Genomic DNA, 17,139 nt, shown 5'->3' with positions numbered 1-17,139 from the left:
GAGGGTGGATGGGAGGGTGGACAGGAGGATAGAAGGGAGGATGGACAGGAGGATGGACGGGAGGATGCACAGAGGAATGGATGAGAGGACAGACGGGCGGCTGTCTCACACAACGGTTAGGTCTGGGTGTAGGTGACAGGTGCCGGGATTCAAATCCCAGGCTCTCCATTTAATAACAATGTACGTTCTGTAACCCTCTGAGCCTCAGTGTTCTTGGATGGGTGGATGGTCAGAGGAGTGGTAAACTGGGGACTCTAATAGTGTGAAGCCCTGAGACAGGGCCTGAGCACCGTAAGGCTTAATAAATGCTCCCTCTGTTATTACACCCGGCTCCTGATCGTGGCCTTGGGGACCTGTGTTGAGTAGAGATGCAGGAGCTGTCCTTGGGGCTCAGAGTCCACTAGTCAAGGTGATCGGGCCTGGATCCGGGCCCCTTGGGGTGGTCAGGGAAGGTCCCAGTGGGCGGCCTGAGTGGGGAGGGAGGACAGGAGATGGTAGGAGGGCCGTGGGTGTGGGTTGGGGCCTGGGATGCAGGTCGTCGGGGGCTCAGGCCCGGGTCAGGGTGTGGGCAGCCTTGGAGTGCACAGGTGGAAGGGAAGAGGGTGCAGCCTAGGCCTGAGGCGTCCATGCTGCAGGGAGGAGGAAAGCCCAGAAAAGGTGGGGTCAACAGGCACAAGGGCCTTGGGGGTCAAAGGGGAAAAGGATGAAATGCGCCATTTGGATTTGGCCCTTGAAAGGCTCTCGGAGACCTCTGACAGCCCAGGCTCGGAGCGCATGCGGAGGGTGCACGTGAGGGCCCCGCGAGGTGGCAGGGTGTGGCTCAGCCACTGAAGCTGCTCTTAGACAGGGTAGGGGCTGCCCCATGGTTCTCTTCCTTGCTTATTTGGAACCAGGACCTGCCCCATTCCCTCTCTAGACCTAAGTTCCCCTGGGTGCACCATGGGCTGGAAGATTCCTAAAGATGCTTCCAAACTGGGGGTTCTGGTTAGATCCCGACAGTCCGTGCCACACCCAGGTGAACAGGAACCCTGGGATCTCCTGGGCTGGGAGGTGGCCATTGCCACTGCCTTTTCTGATGAGGATGGAGCTGGAGAGAGCTAAAGCACTAGGGTCTAATGCAGTGGAAGTGCCGATCTGTGATTTGACTGTGGCCCGAGGCTGGCCAGACCTTGTGGCAAATAGGCCCTGGGTGATCCTGTCGTACACTCTTCTGATCCCCTTCTTGAATTTCAGGGCCCCAGGGAGGGTGGCAGGCTCCCTGAGTCGCACCTGAGCTCAGTTGCTGGCCCAGGTGTGTGCTAGGTTACCTGTGGGGTGAGGCCACTGCCTGGCTCCCCTCGGGTGGGGAATGAAGGCCTCTAGCTAGCGGGTCCCAACCCCCATGTTACAACTAGCCATATTTTGTGGCCCGAGGGCTGAGAATTCTGACAGGCAAGAGCAGGGATGGGACCGCCCACCCTGTTCCAGTCGTGTGTCTTACTAATTATGCCACACACTGGAAAACTTAATTAAATCGATGCTTGATGTGTAATTTCAACTAGTTTGGAAGTCGGAGGAAATCAAACAAACAGCCACACAGCCCTGCCAGCCCATGTCACCTTGACAAAACCCTACTGGGGCCTAGGTGCTGGGGTCCTGCCTGCTCAGCTGTGGTGAAAACGCCTCCTTCCCTCGGATCCCCAGAGGAAACCCCTGCTACCTCAACATCTCAGTCTCAATGACGCATACACACACACACACACACACACACACACACACACACGCACGGACCCTACACATACCCACCACACACATGCACATACACCACACACATGCATACAAACCACATGCACACAACACACACACGTACTACACATACCACACATATACATGCGCACACACACATATACACGTATCACACACCACACACACACATACATACACACTGCATACCACACACACATAGGCACCACAGACACCACACACATACATACACAGACACCACACACATACACCCATGCACAATACCACATACCACACACACACATGCACAGACACCACATACATATACACACAGTGCACCACACTACACTCACTACACACACACAGTAGGAGCTGTAGGAGGGAACCAGGCAGCCAAGGGGGACTCGAAAAGTGGGAAGACCTGAAGAACCAGGGACTGGTTTTCTTTTATTGTGTTAAATGGTGATGGAGTCAGTGAGGGAAATATTTAAGGAAAGACCAGAAACACTGAACTGAAGGCCCGCATCTGCGGTTCCTGGTGCCCACTTCTGAGTCTCTCTGGGACCCTCCTCCTCCTGCTCCTTGATCCTCTTTGAGGCATGCCCCTGCTCTATGTGAGGGACCTCAGCCACAGGTGGTCATTGTCCCACAGGGGCCCAGACATGGTGGGCCGCTGATCCCACTGAATTGTGACTGCTGTGGAGAAGCTAAACGAGGTGGCACGGGGTGACAGGGACAGGTGGTCAGAGCAGGCCTGACATCGTGCTGGCTCTGGGCCAGGCACTGGGCTTCACAAGCAGGCATCCCAGTTCAGGGTGGCCTGCTCGCAGCTCTGTCTCAGAGCGCAGGAGACCGAGGCGCACTGAGGTTAAGGGACGCCTGAGTTCCTGGCGCTCAGACCTCAACCCACCGGCTCCCCCAGCCCACCACGCCGTCCTGCCCCCACAAGGCCTCGGACAGTTCCTAGCACATGTATGGAGCTCAGACTGAAAGGATTGGCCAGTGGAAGAAACGAGGCCTTGCTTTGCAGAGAGGTGAGGGGGTTTTCCAGTGTTATCTGACTGCAAGGCGGAGGGTCAGCCCTACAGCCCGGGTGAGCCGGACTGAGCCGGCCTCTTCTTGAAGAGGGGTGAGGCCCCCAGCTGCGATGGATCCAAGGGGAGGTACCTCTTGCTTCCCACACACCTGGGCCCTGGGCCGTCAGTCCCCCACCGTCCCCATGCCACGCAGACCTCGCTAGCACTGGCTTAGGAGCAGGCGGGAGAGGCCCTGGCTACCTGCCAGGCTTGGGGTCAGCTGGGCCCGGGTCCACATCTGCTCTGCTGCTTACGACTCTTGGTCTAGCGCCTTCACCTTGTCTCCTAGCCTTGGTTTCCCTCTTGGGGTCCATGTCTCTGGGTTTTTGTGGGGCTGGATCCTTCTCAGCACCTGGGTTTTATGTCAAATGTCATCTCCTTGGAGACACCTCCCTAACCGCCCCCCCACCCTTACCCTGCTATGTTCCCTCTCTTACTCAATTTATGGGTTTAGGGACATCTCTGTGCATGTGGGGTGGGCACCTTCCTGTCAGGTTCTCCCCTGTACCCCTAGGATCCAGCACCCGCCGGCCCAGAGAAGGTGCTCAGTAGAGTCGCCGAGTGAATGAGTGGATCTGTCCAGTGGGAACAATAGGCGTCCCTCCCTTTCCAGAATGCTCTGAGTATTGAACTGACCAGCAATGTCAAGGCCTAGCCTGGGCATGGGACCCTTGTTACACCACTATCAGGTCTTCTCCAAAGAGCCAGACCCCAGCCCAGGCCCACCCTTCCAATGGCCTGACCAAAGGGTGGCAGTGGGGAATACTATTGGAGCAGGCCTGGCCGGAGAGCCCACCTGCTCAACCCTGATATCCTCTGCCAAGCTCCCCAGTGTCTGGGGCAAGTGGGTGGGAGCAGATCTGGCTTAGGTGTTGGGTCCCGTGGAGGTCTGTGCCTCGGAGCCCCAGAGACATTGCTCTCCCCACATCGCTGCCCCTCCCCCGCCCCCCGCCCCCCCATCTCCCCCTTCATCCCCAGCCCTGCCCTTCAGAGCTCTGCTGAGGTTTCCTCTTGCTGAGGCTTCTCTCTCCACTTCTTCCCTCCCCACCTCACCCTGTCCAAGGGAGGGGCCACCAGGGGCTGGTGATTTGCGGTTCCCAAAGCAGTCATCTCTGCAGCTGCACATCTGGATCATTAGGAGGCTCTGGAACACCGAGGCTGCCTGAGCCGGACCTGCAGCCCCGCTCCCCAGCCCCCCGCCCCCCTCGAGCCTGTATTTTTAGCTCGCCGCTGTGCATTAGTGTGCAGGGGCGCTCCTGGTGAAGCCTGGGTGAGGTTTTATCTGTTGTGACAGTCCCAAGGGCAGCTGGCAGACTTGTCCCTCTTAAGTTTGGAGTGCACTCCCCTCTTCCCGGGTCAGAGCCTCGGCTGGGCGGGGGGCAGGTCTGGGCTGGGTCTGGGGTCCGGGCTGTGCGTTCAGCCTGCGAGTGGCTTCCGTCCGCCTGCCCTCCCCACGCCGCTCCCTCCTCCTTTGTCTCTGGAAGCCCCGCGCCTGCCGCCTGCGCCGGGCTCCCGCAGCCTCCCGCAGCCTCCCGCAGCCTCCCGCAGCCTCCCGCAGCGGGCCCTCCCTTCTCGGCTCCTTTAGTCCTTTCCTTGGGCGGCTTCTCTCAAGGTTTCAATCCCTCTCGCTTGTTCCTTTCCAGCTCCCCCTTTTCTTCCTCCCCACTTTTCTTCTCTCCTGACACCCATCCTCCTCGCCTTTAGGGTAGAGAAAAATGCCCACAGTTAGAAAGTTGGGGCCCCCGGCCCCCTTCCCACCCCGATTCTCTCTGCCCCTGGCAGCCTTCTTCTGGACAACAGGGTATGGCAACTGTGAGGGGACCCTGGGATTAGGGGGCTCCTGGAGCCTGTGTCTCCAAGGTTGACTTTCAGCCTTTCTGGGACCCCATGCTGCCTGGGCAAGAGCCCCAAACACATCCCTGCTCCCTCCCAGGGATGCCTCCCTCCCCTGTCCCTGCTCCAGAGTCCTCCTGACCCAAGATGGTCTGTGTTCCTCAGGTTTCTCCCCAGTGCACCTCCCTTTCCCTTCCACCATCTGGCACCAACCTGAACTTACCTTTTGTGAAAGGTAATTTAAAATGTGCCCTCGGCACTTTACAGTATCCCCATCTCTGTTCATTGTCAGAACATCTGCCTAATGTGAACCCTATTTTATTATCCCTCCTGGGCTCAGAGAGGCCAAGCACCTTGGGTAGAGTCACCCAGCCTGCCTGGATCTGACCCCCTGCAGCCCTGGGCCTTGCGTCCTCTGAGCAGTTACTCCCACACGAGGCTCATCACCTTCCAGGGGGCTCGGAGACCCAGAGAGGCAAAAAAGTCCTCCACCCGAGGTCACACAGGCCCAGCTGGCACTGGGCTGAAGAGGGTTTAGGGCCAAAGGCGGGGAGCTTGCGGCTTAGGGGTTCCACCGTCCCCTTCTCAGGCTGGGCTCCTCATGCCAGTCCTTGCCCCAGTCAGTTGGGTGGGGTTGGGGGGCTGACTCAGGATGTCACGTGAAGAAAGTGCTGCCCGTATCCCGCACCTGAGCTGGCTTGTCCTCCTAGGCCATCTAAGAGCCCACCCCAGCCTCGGCACTCCCCAAGTCCTCCCCATGCTCAGCCCTCCCCCTACTCTGGGCTCAGCTCCCACCTCCTGCCCCCCATCCCTTTCTCCTTTGCCTTTTCTCTCTCCACTCAGCTGTGCAGGCCTCTGCTCTCGCGATCCTCTTGTCTCTCCGAGGGTCTCTCCCCTGGCCATATTTCTCCCATATTTCTCCATTTCCCCTTCTCTCTGTCTATTTCCGTCACTGTCTCTCTCTGGGTCACCCAAGCCCTCTGCTCTGTCTGTGTGTCTCTCTCTCTTTCTCCCTTGCTCTCCTATCCCGCTGTTTCTGTCCACCCCAACACACACGTGTACACACACACACACACACACACACACACACACACACACAAAGACACAGAGGCATGCACAGACACAGACACAGAATCACACGCACAACCCCCTACATCTGGTCACTGCAGCAGCAAAGGCACTGAGGCTGGCCCCAAGAGGAGGTGGAGGTAGGGACCCCATGTCCCCACCCCTGGTGGCACCTCTTAGGTGGGGTGGGGACCTGGCTTTGCCCCCAGATTGGCAGCCTGCCATGTGGGGAGGGACAGGGGCTCAGAGGGAGGCCTAATGTGCGGAGCAGGAGCAAGAAGGTATTGAACAAAGGCTCCGCTCCAGGGCCTGCCCGTGGGCTGCTGGGAGCACCTGCACCTCCGTGAGCAGGAGACAGGATGGGCTGGAAAGACCCTGAAACTAATGGGGCATCCCACAGGGCACAGTCCCCGAAGTGCTGGCTACCCACTGCCCCAGCGCCAGCGGTGAAGCCGTCTCTCCCCGGGCTGGCTGCCTCCTCCTTCCTCCCGTCCCGGTACCTTCACCTGACTGCACATTGGTTCATCATCTTCAGTCTCCCTCATCATCTTCGGTCTCCCCCGATCTGAATGTCAAGGTCAGCTCCTTGAGGGAAGGAACTTGCTCTTACTTCCTGCCGCGTCCCCAGCACTGGTTTGGGCGCCTGGTACGTTGAGGTATTTGCTAATAGCTGCAGGGGAAGGAGCCAATGAGTGGATGACTCCTGGGGCGGCTGGGCTCCCGGGCAGAGGACACCAGCTCGGCCTGGCCCTTGCCAGATGCGGGCCAGAGGGCAGTGCTGATCTGCTGGTCTCCTTGAAGGCCCTAGCCAGCCTGGGGGGGGAACATGCTTCAGGACACGGCCGAGGAGTCAGCCCTGGGTTCAAGTCCTGACACTTTGGGTAGAGGAGGGGGAAGAGTGGGGGGCAGGCCTTCTCACCCCGTTTGGGCCTGGGCCATCCCGTGCAGCAGCATCTTGTCTTGGCAACTTTTCTCCTGATTTGTGCTCGAGTCCTAACTGGCACTGGCATGTTTCCAGTTTGGGGGTTCCCGCTACCCCGTCCTTCGTGAGGCCTCAGGGTGCTGCTGGCCTCGTGAGACCAGCGCTCCTGTCTCCCTGCTTGGGTTACTTCCTCCCTCTGCCTCCCTCAGGCCTGGCTTGCCTTCTCTTGGTGGCTGGTTTCTGTAGGTGCTCAGGTCCCCAGCTGCTCCCTGGCGCTGCCTGCCTGTCACTCTCCCCTCCCCACTCTGTCACCATGAGATCCTTTTCAGATGCTGTTCCCTCTGCTGGGAATGCTGTTCCTCCTGCTCTTGGCATGGCTGCTCCTGAGACCTTTGCCCTTCTCCGAGGCAGTCCCAACCACTGTATGGGGTGTGCCCCTATGACTCTCTTGAAGAAGCAGGCTGCCCCCTTCTCCTTTGCACTTGGTATAATCCGCGAGCATCTCATCATCGTACGTCTCTCTGCTCATCACTGGTCTGTTTCCCACTTAGAAAGTCAGCTCCGTGCAGGTTGGGCCTGGGTCTGACTTGCTGGCTGTTGCCTCCCCGGTGGCCTCACAGTGTACAACATGACAGAATCGCTGTATGGCCAGAGGTTAGAGCAAGGCCCAGCATATAGAGCACACAACAGTGAATGAATGGGTGAAAGAACAGAATGAACGAAGGATTGAATGAATGAGGGGATGAGTTTTGGAATCAGACTGCCTGGGTTTGTACCCTTAGTAGCTCTGACCCCTGGGCAAATTGCTGAAGCTCTCTGGGCCTCAGTTTCCTCATCTACATAATGGGGATAATAATCGAGCTCACCTTATAGGGTGGTTATGTGCATTAAATGATTTTGGGACAGTGTCCCATATTTGTAATTGTGCATAGGCTTTTCGGATACAACCTGTCCAAACCCCAACTCTTGATCCCCACCCCACCCCAACTTCTCCTGCAGGCTTCCTCATCTCAGGAAATGGTATCTCTCCCACTGTTCATGACATTGGAGTTTTCTTTGACTCTTTTGTTTCTCCTACATCCACATCTGACCCTTTCTCAAATCCTTATAGCTCTACTTAAAATATACCCTACATCCAGCCATCTTCATCGTCTCCACTGCTGCTGTTACTGACCAGGCCTCTGCCATCTCTCCTCGGATTCTCCCAGGTCCTACCTGTTCTCCCGGCTTCCCTCTGGCTCCTTCAGTCCATTCTCCACTCAGAAACCAGAGAGATTGTTTAAAAGCACAAATCAACTCTTGGCTCATTCTTGTCCAACCTGCTCCACTGACTCCAGGTGTCCTTAGAAACAGGACACCAGGCACCTCAGGGCCTTTGCACGTGCTGCCCCTGCCCTGAACCTCTGCTCCCAGCTCCCCACAGGGCTCACTCCCTCACTTTACCCAGTCCCAGCTCCAGTGTCATCACCTCCCCGACCTCCCTTTCCAAACTCTGGCCCTTTCGTTCTCTGTCTAGCCCCTCACCCTGCTTTGGTTTCATTTATAACTCGTCTTGCCCCTGCATCACAGTGTTGGTTTGTTTCTTTATTCTTTGTCTCTCCTTCCCTAGAATGTGAGCCTCACAAAGGCTGGGACTCTGCTTTGCTGTCCACTGTCTCCTGGTGCAAAGAAGAATGCTTGGCAAGAGTATGTGCTTGTAAATACTGGGTAAATGAATGCCAACTATTATTATTATCATTATTGCTCTGCAAAAGCTGCAGAAAGAGATCGAGAAGGGAGTTAACGTAATTGTGTCTAATAAGAAAAAAAGCCAACAACCAAGAGTGGCCTGACCCTGCTGTCTTCCGCTCAAGACCAAAGACCAGTGGGCTTTCTGTCAGCGGGCTCAGTCTTCCTGCTGCCATGGTTACAGGCAGCACGGTTCCGGAAGACAGGCAAGGCCAGGCTGACACTGCTGTTCTACCAGCTTCCTTGGGTAGCCCCAGGTCTTGGGGAGAAAGATCACATTCAAAAACAGGTGGCCACCCCCACCTTGTCTTATCTCCATTGTGCCCGAATGGAAAGAGAAAGGAAAGACTTGCTGTTCTTTAAAAAAAAAAAAAAAAAAAAAAAGAGGTCCATACTCACTCTGCACTTGTTGAGGAGCAGGCCAGGCCCTGGGCAACTCACAGATGTGCAAATCATGCTCCCGACCCTCAGGGAGATTTCTGGTAGCTGGGAGGGGCCGGAAGGTGAGCACTGACTTAGCTGTGTACAAAAATAGCAAGTGCTTGCATGTGACAGGGTAAAAGCAGGTGCAAAACCCGGGGGAGAAGGGGTCTTCTATCCAGCCCCCCACAACCTGCCCCTCCTTCCTTGCTGTCCACTCACCCTGACACACACACACCTGGCGTGATGCGGCCAGGCTCCCACCTTAGCAGCACGTGGAATGCCAGACTCAGCACCCACAAGCTGAGAAGTTCCCTCCGCAACCTCAGGCCCCACCCTGAGGCCAGGGGAGGTTAGAGGGCTTGCTTTAGGCCTCACAGCTGGCAGATGGCGGAGCTTCCTGAAGGCTGTCTGGCTTCTCCTGTGGCACCAACTGGGCAGTGAGATCCTGGGATCATCTTTTAAATTTTTCTGCTCCTTCAGCTGACACTCCAACCCTGTTCTTCACTGCAGAGAACAGACTCCTGACCTCCACAGGGCCTGTAAACTGACCACTGTACCCAAAGTAGCACCTGCAGGGTCTGGGGGTCCAGGGCTGAGGCCTGTCACTGTCCCCATCACTGTCACTCTCACCTCCAGGCTGCAGTCATCACCATCATCACCCCCATCACCCCCATCACCTGCATCATCACCACTGTCATGGGATGGATTGGGTCCTGCCAAAAAGATAGGCTTGAGTCCCACCCCCCAGCGCTTCAGAGCGTGACCTTCTTTGGAACTAGGGTATCTACAGAGGTAATCAAGTGAAAATGAGTCATTATGGCGGGTTCTAACCCAATGCAACTGATGTCCTTATGAAACAGGGATATTTGGACCCAGAGACAGACACACATAGAGGGAAGACGTTGTGCAGACACATGGAGAAGAAGGCACTAGAAGGAAGGAACTAGAGGACTGAAGTGATGCGTCTATAAGCCAAGGAGTGCCTGAGGCTGTCAGAAGCTAGGAGAGAGGCTTGGAATGGATCGTTCCCTAGCACCTGCAGAGGGAGCGTGGCCCTGCGTATACCTTGACTTTGAATTTCTGGACTCCAGAACTTGGAGGCAGCTCTAGAAAATGACTACAACCACCATCAGCATCACCACCTCCACCATCACGATCACCATCATCATCATCATCATCACCACTGTAACTACCATCATCATCACCATCACCATCAGCACCATCACATCACCATCAGCACCACCACCATCACCATCATCACCATCACCATCATCATCATCACCATCACCACCACTGTCATCACCATCACCATCATCATCACCATCACCACCACCATCACCATCATCATCACCACCATAACTACCATCATCATCACCATCACCACCATCACCATCACCACCACCACCACTACTACCATTACCATTACCACCATCATGACCATCACCACCATCACCCCATTATCATCCCCAGCATCACCAACTGCATTAGTTTCCTATGACTATGTAACAAATTGCCACAAACTTAGTGACTTACAACTACACAGATTATTCTCTCACAGTTCTGAAATCAAGAGGCCAGAAATCTGAAATCAAGGTGTCAGCAGGGCTGTGCTCCCTTCCAAGGCTCTGGGAAGAAGCCTTCCTGCCTCTTCCGGTTTCTGGTGCTTCCAGGTACTCCTTGGCTTGTGGCTGCATCACTTGAATCTCCGTCTCAGTCCACACTGAGGCCTACGCTATGGCCTTCTCCTATTCTATCTCTTATAAGGACACTTGTGATGACACTTAGGCCCCATCCGGGTAATCCAGGATGATTTCATCTCAAGATCCTTAACTTAATCACATCTACAAAGACCCTTTTTCCAAATAAGGTCACATTCACAGGTTTTAGAGAGTAGGACGTGGACCTATCTTTTGGGGGTCCACCATTCAACCCACTACAACAACCAGCATCCCCACCACATCATTGCTGCCAACATCAGTTAAGTACTAGTTGGTGCCAGGCATTAGTTAATCCAGGTGCCTTACCTGCATCATGTCCTTTATTCCTTAAGATAGGCACTATTATTATCCCCAGTTAACACATAAAGGAACCAAGGCTTGGAGAGAAGAATTTGCTTGCCCAAGGTTTCACTTAGAAGTAGGGATTTGAACCCAGGTAGTCTGGCTTCCGTACTCCTACTAACCATGGTTATCTCGCCCCCAGCCCCCAACTTGTGATCACACAGATAATTCGATAGAAGGAAGAGTGTGAATGGGAAGCAAGGTTCCTGGGTCCTGTCTAGGTTCTGCCACTAACCAGTGGTACATCTCAGACAGGTATCTCCTCTCTGGGCCTCCGTTTGCCTGTCTGTAAAATAGGAAGGTGGGGGGTGGTTGGTCTGGACAATCTCCATGGTCTTCCTATCTCTGGAGTTCTGTGACGCTGGATGTCAACTGTCATGTCTCAGTCATAGTCAAACTGCCCAGGGGCATGACCCCCATATAATCTAAACCCTCTGAACCTGCTACTGGCTGCTAGAGATGAGTTTTGCTTGGAAGGTCAGCCTATTGGGTGAGTGCTGGTGACAGCCAGAGTGGAGGGGCTGGTTGGCTTGCCCACCTTTATCTCTGCTTGCCATATCACAGGGCTGGGGAGCTCTTTGTCTTACACTCTATGCAGGACTGTGGGAGGGGAGAAGTGGAGGGGGTCACCTTCTCTTCTTGGAACCCGGGACTTTTGGTTTATGCATTCAGAGAGGGCTCTGCAGCTGAGAGCTGGTTGGTGCTAGGAACAGAGCTGAAAATAACTATCTTGTTGTGACGCCCCACATCCAGAGTCCTTCTCCAGGAATTGGCCTGGGGTGCTAGACTCCAGAATGTCTGGAGAGGGGGTCCGGGGGCTGGAAAAGCCCTCCTTGTTGGTCATCTAAGGAGGATCATCTAAGGCCAAGAAGTGGGGAGAGACCCCAGTGACCAAATCCTAAGCCTCCTGTCGTTGGAAGGGAGAAAAACACATAAAACAGCCTGAGGGGGTCTCTGAAAGTTGTTTCCAAAACCTGGGTTGTTCATTAGGAGTTGTTTGTAAGTGTAAATATTTTTTAAAAAATCTGTTTGATAGTGTGAACTCCAGAGGCCTTTTTCCTCTGGCTTCCCTGTCCAGAGCAGGAACTGTTTACATTGGAGCTAATCATGTTCAAGAGAGGAGAGTTGGGTTAGGACAGAATTGCAAACTTTAATTAGCAGCAGCATGAGATCAAATCCCAGTAGGGGCTGGGGGATGAGGACATCCTTCAGGCCCATCTGATCCCAGTGGGCACCTCCCTGCAAACCCCCCAGCGCAGGGCTCCAGAGGGGTGAGCAGGAGCCTGGCCAGGAAGAGTTAATCTCCCCTCGCCGGCCCCCAGCTGAGCCGCACCCGCTTCCAAGGCCCTCGTCCAACTGCTGGCTCACACCAGCCTCCACCGGCTTTGTCCTGGCAAGAGCCTTAGCAAACAAAACCTGGCTGTGTGACCTTGGGCCTACAGCTCTCCCTCTCAAGGTACAGGAGCCTAAGTGGGGAGGTTTGGGACAATCGATGGCAGGATGCTAGGATGTTGGAAGCCACGCCCCGGCGCGAGTGGGGGCATGCGACCCACCTCCCCGCGCCTGGGGTCACGCGCCCCGCCAGTCCGCCCTGGCACGGTTCAGGCAGGGCAGAGCATTTTCTGGTCTTTATCTAGTTTAGTTCTAAGTGCTTCGAACAGCAGCGGGACTGTTCCATCACAGTCCCCAGGAAATCGGTCCACGTAGGACGGTGCCTTCCCGGGAATGAAGTCATCTGCTCCTTTTCTATTTTTTCTTGCCTTTCTCCTTCCACAGAGTCACCGGGCCTTTGCGGTGCCTCCCCGCGCAAGCTCGCCCCGCCGAGGGGACCGGCCCGGCCAGCCCGGGGAAGGGGCGAGGAGCAGGACCCCCGGGGGCGCCGGCTTGCCAGGGCGTCCCCTCCCCAATCCCGCGACTTCCAGGGACAGCTCGAAGGTGAGCTCCTGGGAGGCCGCCCGCGCTCCGGCACGGCCCGCTCGCCGAACAATAACAGTAAATAACGCTGCCTTGTCAACGTAATAAAAACGGAAACGGTTACAATGTTTTTTAATAAGCGTCCCCCATCAATCTCCCTCCCTCCGTGGGCACCAGGGAGGAGGGGGAAGGGTGGGGCGCAGCCGGGCGCGTGGGACGCGGGCCGGGGTGCAGGAGGAGGACGACGCCGGGGGAACAGGGGCAAACACTGCAAGTGACAGACGAGGGGGCGCGAGCGGCCGGGGTCACGCGCGCCAGCCGAGCCGGGAAGCGGCCGCGGTGAGTAACACCGTTGCCATGGCGACGTGGCCGCGAGGAACAGGAAGCGGCAGAAATAGCAGCCGCCGCGGCCCGCGCCGCCCGGCCCCTCCCCCCGCGAGCCCGTTGCCACGGAGACCGGGCCCGAGCGAGGCTGCGCGGGCGGCCCCCGGTCCGCGCATGCGCAGCGGGGACTGTCCCGCGCGGGCGTCGTGGGGGCGCTCGGCCGCCGCCCCGGGACCATCCGGACCCCCAGACCTGGCCCGGCCACCTGCTTGGGTGGGGAGAAAACAGAAAAGCAACACTGTTTATCGTTTGCATTTGGAACGCGGCCCCGCCTTTGTTCCTGGCGGGCTGGTTGGTTTCCAGGGGCTAAAGGCGGGGAGAGGAGGGGGCAGGGACACCGGCGAGCCTGGGGACGCGGCGGGGACTCGGACGACCGGCCTGGGGCGCTCTTCCAAGGCCCCGGGGCTGCCCTCCCTGAGCCTGACCTCCCCACGGGCCTGGGGAGGGGTTCTCGCAGGTGATGCCAACGGCTGGCCCCTCCTGTGTTTCCTGGTACCCTTCTTCGCATGTCCCCTACCCCACATTTACCCAGCAAAGAGTGCGGAGGGAGAAGAGGAAATCCTGTCAAGCGCCAGGCTCCCTTGTCCACCAGAAAACTATGAGACAGTCCACCCCCCCCAAAGTTGAGGGAAACCTGGATGTTTCATAAACACAACCCGCCCTCCCACGACTTGTTTATGTGGAAGCTGGCTGCAGCTTTACACGGCTGAAGCTAGGGAAGAAGGGTGTTGGGGATCGGCGACTGGGGGACACTGGGGGACACACGATCATCTCGGAGGCTGTTTGTGCAGAATTCTCTCTCCAGATTTTGTTTGGTTTGTCTTTAATAAGGGTCAGAGGTCTGGGCTTCTGCGGGGAAGGGGGAAGGGTCACCTCGGATGGCCAGGCCAGGAGGTCCCAGGGGGGTAGGTCATGGGGCCTGGGCTGCCGGCCCAGACCAGGAGCCAGAGCCGCCCCATCTGGCACTGTTCCCGGGTTCCCGGCAGGCCGCAGGCGGGAGTCAGCAGGCGGCAGGCTCCACCAGCTGCTCCCCAGGGTGTGGCCCCAGGGAGGGCTCAGACCGAGGACTGGGGACCTCGCTCCTCTGGGCAGGACAGCTGTCATTTCCCCGGCCCCTGCCCTAGCTGCACTGGCCAAGAGAAAGGGCCAGCATAGCAGCCCAGGGCTCTGGGGCTTTCTGCAATGGAAAGGGGAGGCTTCTGTTTTATGTCCAGGGGGGACTTAAACTTTCAGCGTCCAGGCGGACCAGATGGGGATGTAGAGAGTGTGTGTGCGAGGAAGGGGGGCCGGCTGCTTCAGAGCTCCCCCCGACCCTGTCCTCACTGTGGCCTTGTGCAGGCTGAAGGGTTCTGGGCCTGCAGAGTATGCACAGGAAGGAGGGGCTCTGGGTGATGTTTCTTCCCTCCTCCCTGTCTCTTTAGAGGTGTGGGAGAGGCGCCCCGCCCTGGACGGGCAGCTTGTCTGGTGTCCAGACTTCAGGTCTGCCGGTGTCATATTTATCTCTCTCCTTCTTGACTGAGGAAATGAAGACTTGGGAAGGGAGAGCTGGGACAGTTGCTACAATCAAGAGAAGCCCCCACCATGGTCCTGAAGGCAGTGGTGTGTGCTGGGAACGGGCTTCAGAACTTCACAGTCCTGGCGGTGCATCCCAGCTCTGCCACTGGAAGCTTGTGCGTCGGGGCACAGGGATGAGGTGATGCCACCTCACAGGATGTGATGGCTGCTTGAGGTGATGCAAAAACACTCTTAACATGATGCCTGGTGCATAGTAGGTGCTCGGAGAACATGGCAGCTGTTACTGGAGCTGGAGGGAGTTTACTGCTGTCCCTGGTGTGGCCCGAGATTGCTGCCTTCAGAACCTGAGACTCAGTGGCTGGCTCTGTCCCAAGGCAGGTTAATTTTTGGTACAGGCTAGGGGAAAAGAGCACTGGACTGGGTTCAGGAGAAGCATCTTGTGATGGGCTGTGCCACCAACCCACTGTGTAATCTGAGGCAATCACTACCTTCTTTGGGCATCAGTCTTCCCATCTAGCAAATGGGAATAATAATCACAGCAACTGCTGGTTGTGAATTCACGTGGTGCAGGCACTATGCCAGTGTACAAGGTCTGTACATTTCCTTATCTACTTTGACTCTCAAAACAACCCAGAGAGGTAAATACTGTATGATCCCAATTTCACAGATGAGGGGACAGAGCTTCAGGGAGGTGAAGTCACTTGCTGGGATCACATGCCAGAAGGTGGCATGGAGGTCCCTCATGCACCCCTGAGAGCAAGCATTGTGCTGTTTTTTTGCATAAATATTCCCTCACCCTTTCTGCTAATCCTCTGCCCTTTTTGGTGGCTCAGATCACAGCTCTCCCTTTCTATTCAAACCCTTGGGTCCAACCATTCTGGACTCTTCTGAGACTGGTGGAGACCCAGCTCTCTCAGTGGGAGATGCTCTCAGGGGTACATGGGGGGCTTGAGGAGAAGCAGGTGGGCCCCACACCATCCCTGCAGTCAACTCTACAGCTCACAACAGTTCTCCCATCCCCCTTATCCCTCCCTGCCACTTACACCAAAGGATTGGGGTCCCTAATACACCCGGGTGGACGCGTGGCATCCAGATGGTGCCATAAATCAGCATTATTGTCCCAGCTCCCCCTCCCCTCTGTTGTGCAGTCACCTCAGAGGAGCTGGTGGGAGAAGCACCCCTCCAGCCCCGCCTACCCATCCCAGGCTTTGTTCCTGCGGTAACCAGGCAGGAAATGGCCCAATCGTGATGTCCACTGCCTACGTTTAAATCCTGGCCCTGTCACTGCCTGGCTGTGTAGCTTTGGCCAAGCACTTGATCTCCTTGTTATCCTCATTTTCCTTATCCACGAAATAGGGATGGTCACAGCACCTCCCTGTCCCACGAAGCTCCGCCCTGGGTCTAGCTCCCAGGGGGTCCTTGGATATGTTACGGGTTATAACAGGAGCGTACTCCGTGCTAGTGCTGTAATGCATTACCTCACAGAATGCACAAACGAGCACACTGTTACTCTCTCTTGCAGGTGAGGAAGGAAGCTGGGACTCAGAGAAGGGAAGTAAGTTGCCGAAGGCCACACAGCCAATTAACAGAGGAACTGGGATTAAACCTGGCAGGCTGGTGCAGCTCTAAAGACCTTGCTGCAAACCTAGGTTCCTGGCCCTCCCTCCTGGAGCCCCTCTGAGGCTCTCTACCAAGTTCTGCAGTGACAGCATCGTTAGACCTGCCCAGAGCTGTTTCTCCAGCCAAGGTCTGAAAGACACTGGGTTAATAGGTCCTTAATAAAGCCAGCAGAGGTGACTGTAGCTTCCCAGGGCAGGGGCCAAGGGCCCAGGTGCAGCAGATGCATCCTAATGAAAACGCAGGGTGGGGAGGGGGAGGCGGGGCTGCCTGCGCACATCTCAGACTCAATCTTCCTGCCCTCCGTGCCTGAGTCACTGGATGCCTCTGGGTGCAGGGGACAGTCACCCATCACTCACTCCATCTATGCTTGCTTGCTTCCTTCCATCCATCATCCATCCATCCAGTGTTTATTGAGCACACATCTGGAGCCAAGCCTTACATTAGGTGCCCAGGTTCCTCCCTCCAAGGGGCTCACAGGGCCCCAGGGAAGGAGAGGGCATCTTGGGGGCTCTGAGACTGGGCTCTGCAAACCTGCCTCAGCCAAGCTCACTGGGTGCCACTGGGCAGGCCACACCCCCTCTGGGCCACCCTCTCTTGACCTGTACAAGAAGGGTGTTTTAGTCTGTTAGGACTTCTCTAACAAAGTACCTTAGACTGTATAATTTATAAAAACACATATATTGCTCACACCTGGAGACAGGGAAGTCCAAGGTCAAGGCACCTGTAGATTTGGTGTTTGGTGAGGGCCCTTTCCTCATAGATGGCACCTCCTAGCCATGTCCTTATGTGGTGTTAAGGGGCGAACAAGCTCCCCCAGGCCTCTTTTATAAGAGCACCGATCCCATTCATGAGGGCTCCACCCTCATGACCCGAT

The 17,139-nt window shown here is 56.4% G+C and overlaps 2 long non-coding RNA genes across 2 annotated transcripts; both read left to right on the top strand.

The window, feature by feature from the left end:
- Positions 1 to 2,533: 2,533 nt before the first annotated feature.
- LOC134366246 (uncharacterized) lies at positions 2,534 to 8,307 on the top strand. The gene is made up of 3 exons (XR_010022255.1): positions 2,534 to 2,756; positions 6,100 to 6,345; positions 8,231 to 8,307. It is a non-coding gene; the product is annotated as an uncharacterized LOC134366246 (long non-coding RNA).
- Positions 8,308 to 12,222: 3,915 nt separating this feature from the next.
- LOC134366247 (uncharacterized) lies at positions 12,223 to 12,872 on the top strand. Its single transcript, XR_010022256.1, has 2 exons — positions 12,223 to 12,288; positions 12,609 to 12,872. It is a non-coding gene; the product is annotated as an uncharacterized LOC134366247 (long non-coding RNA).
- The last annotated feature ends 4,267 nt before the right edge of the window (positions 12,873 to 17,139 follow it).

This window comes from Cynocephalus volans, chromosome 17 (assembly GCF_027409185.1).
Source record: "Cynocephalus volans isolate mCynVol1 chromosome 17, mCynVol1.pri, whole genome shotgun sequence".
In the NCBI taxonomy this organism is placed as follows: domain Eukaryota; kingdom Metazoa; phylum Chordata; class Mammalia; order Dermoptera; family Cynocephalidae; genus Cynocephalus; species Cynocephalus volans.
The sequence above is the reverse complement of the archived record's forward strand: the minus strand, read 5'-3'. Positions and strand labels throughout refer to the sequence as shown.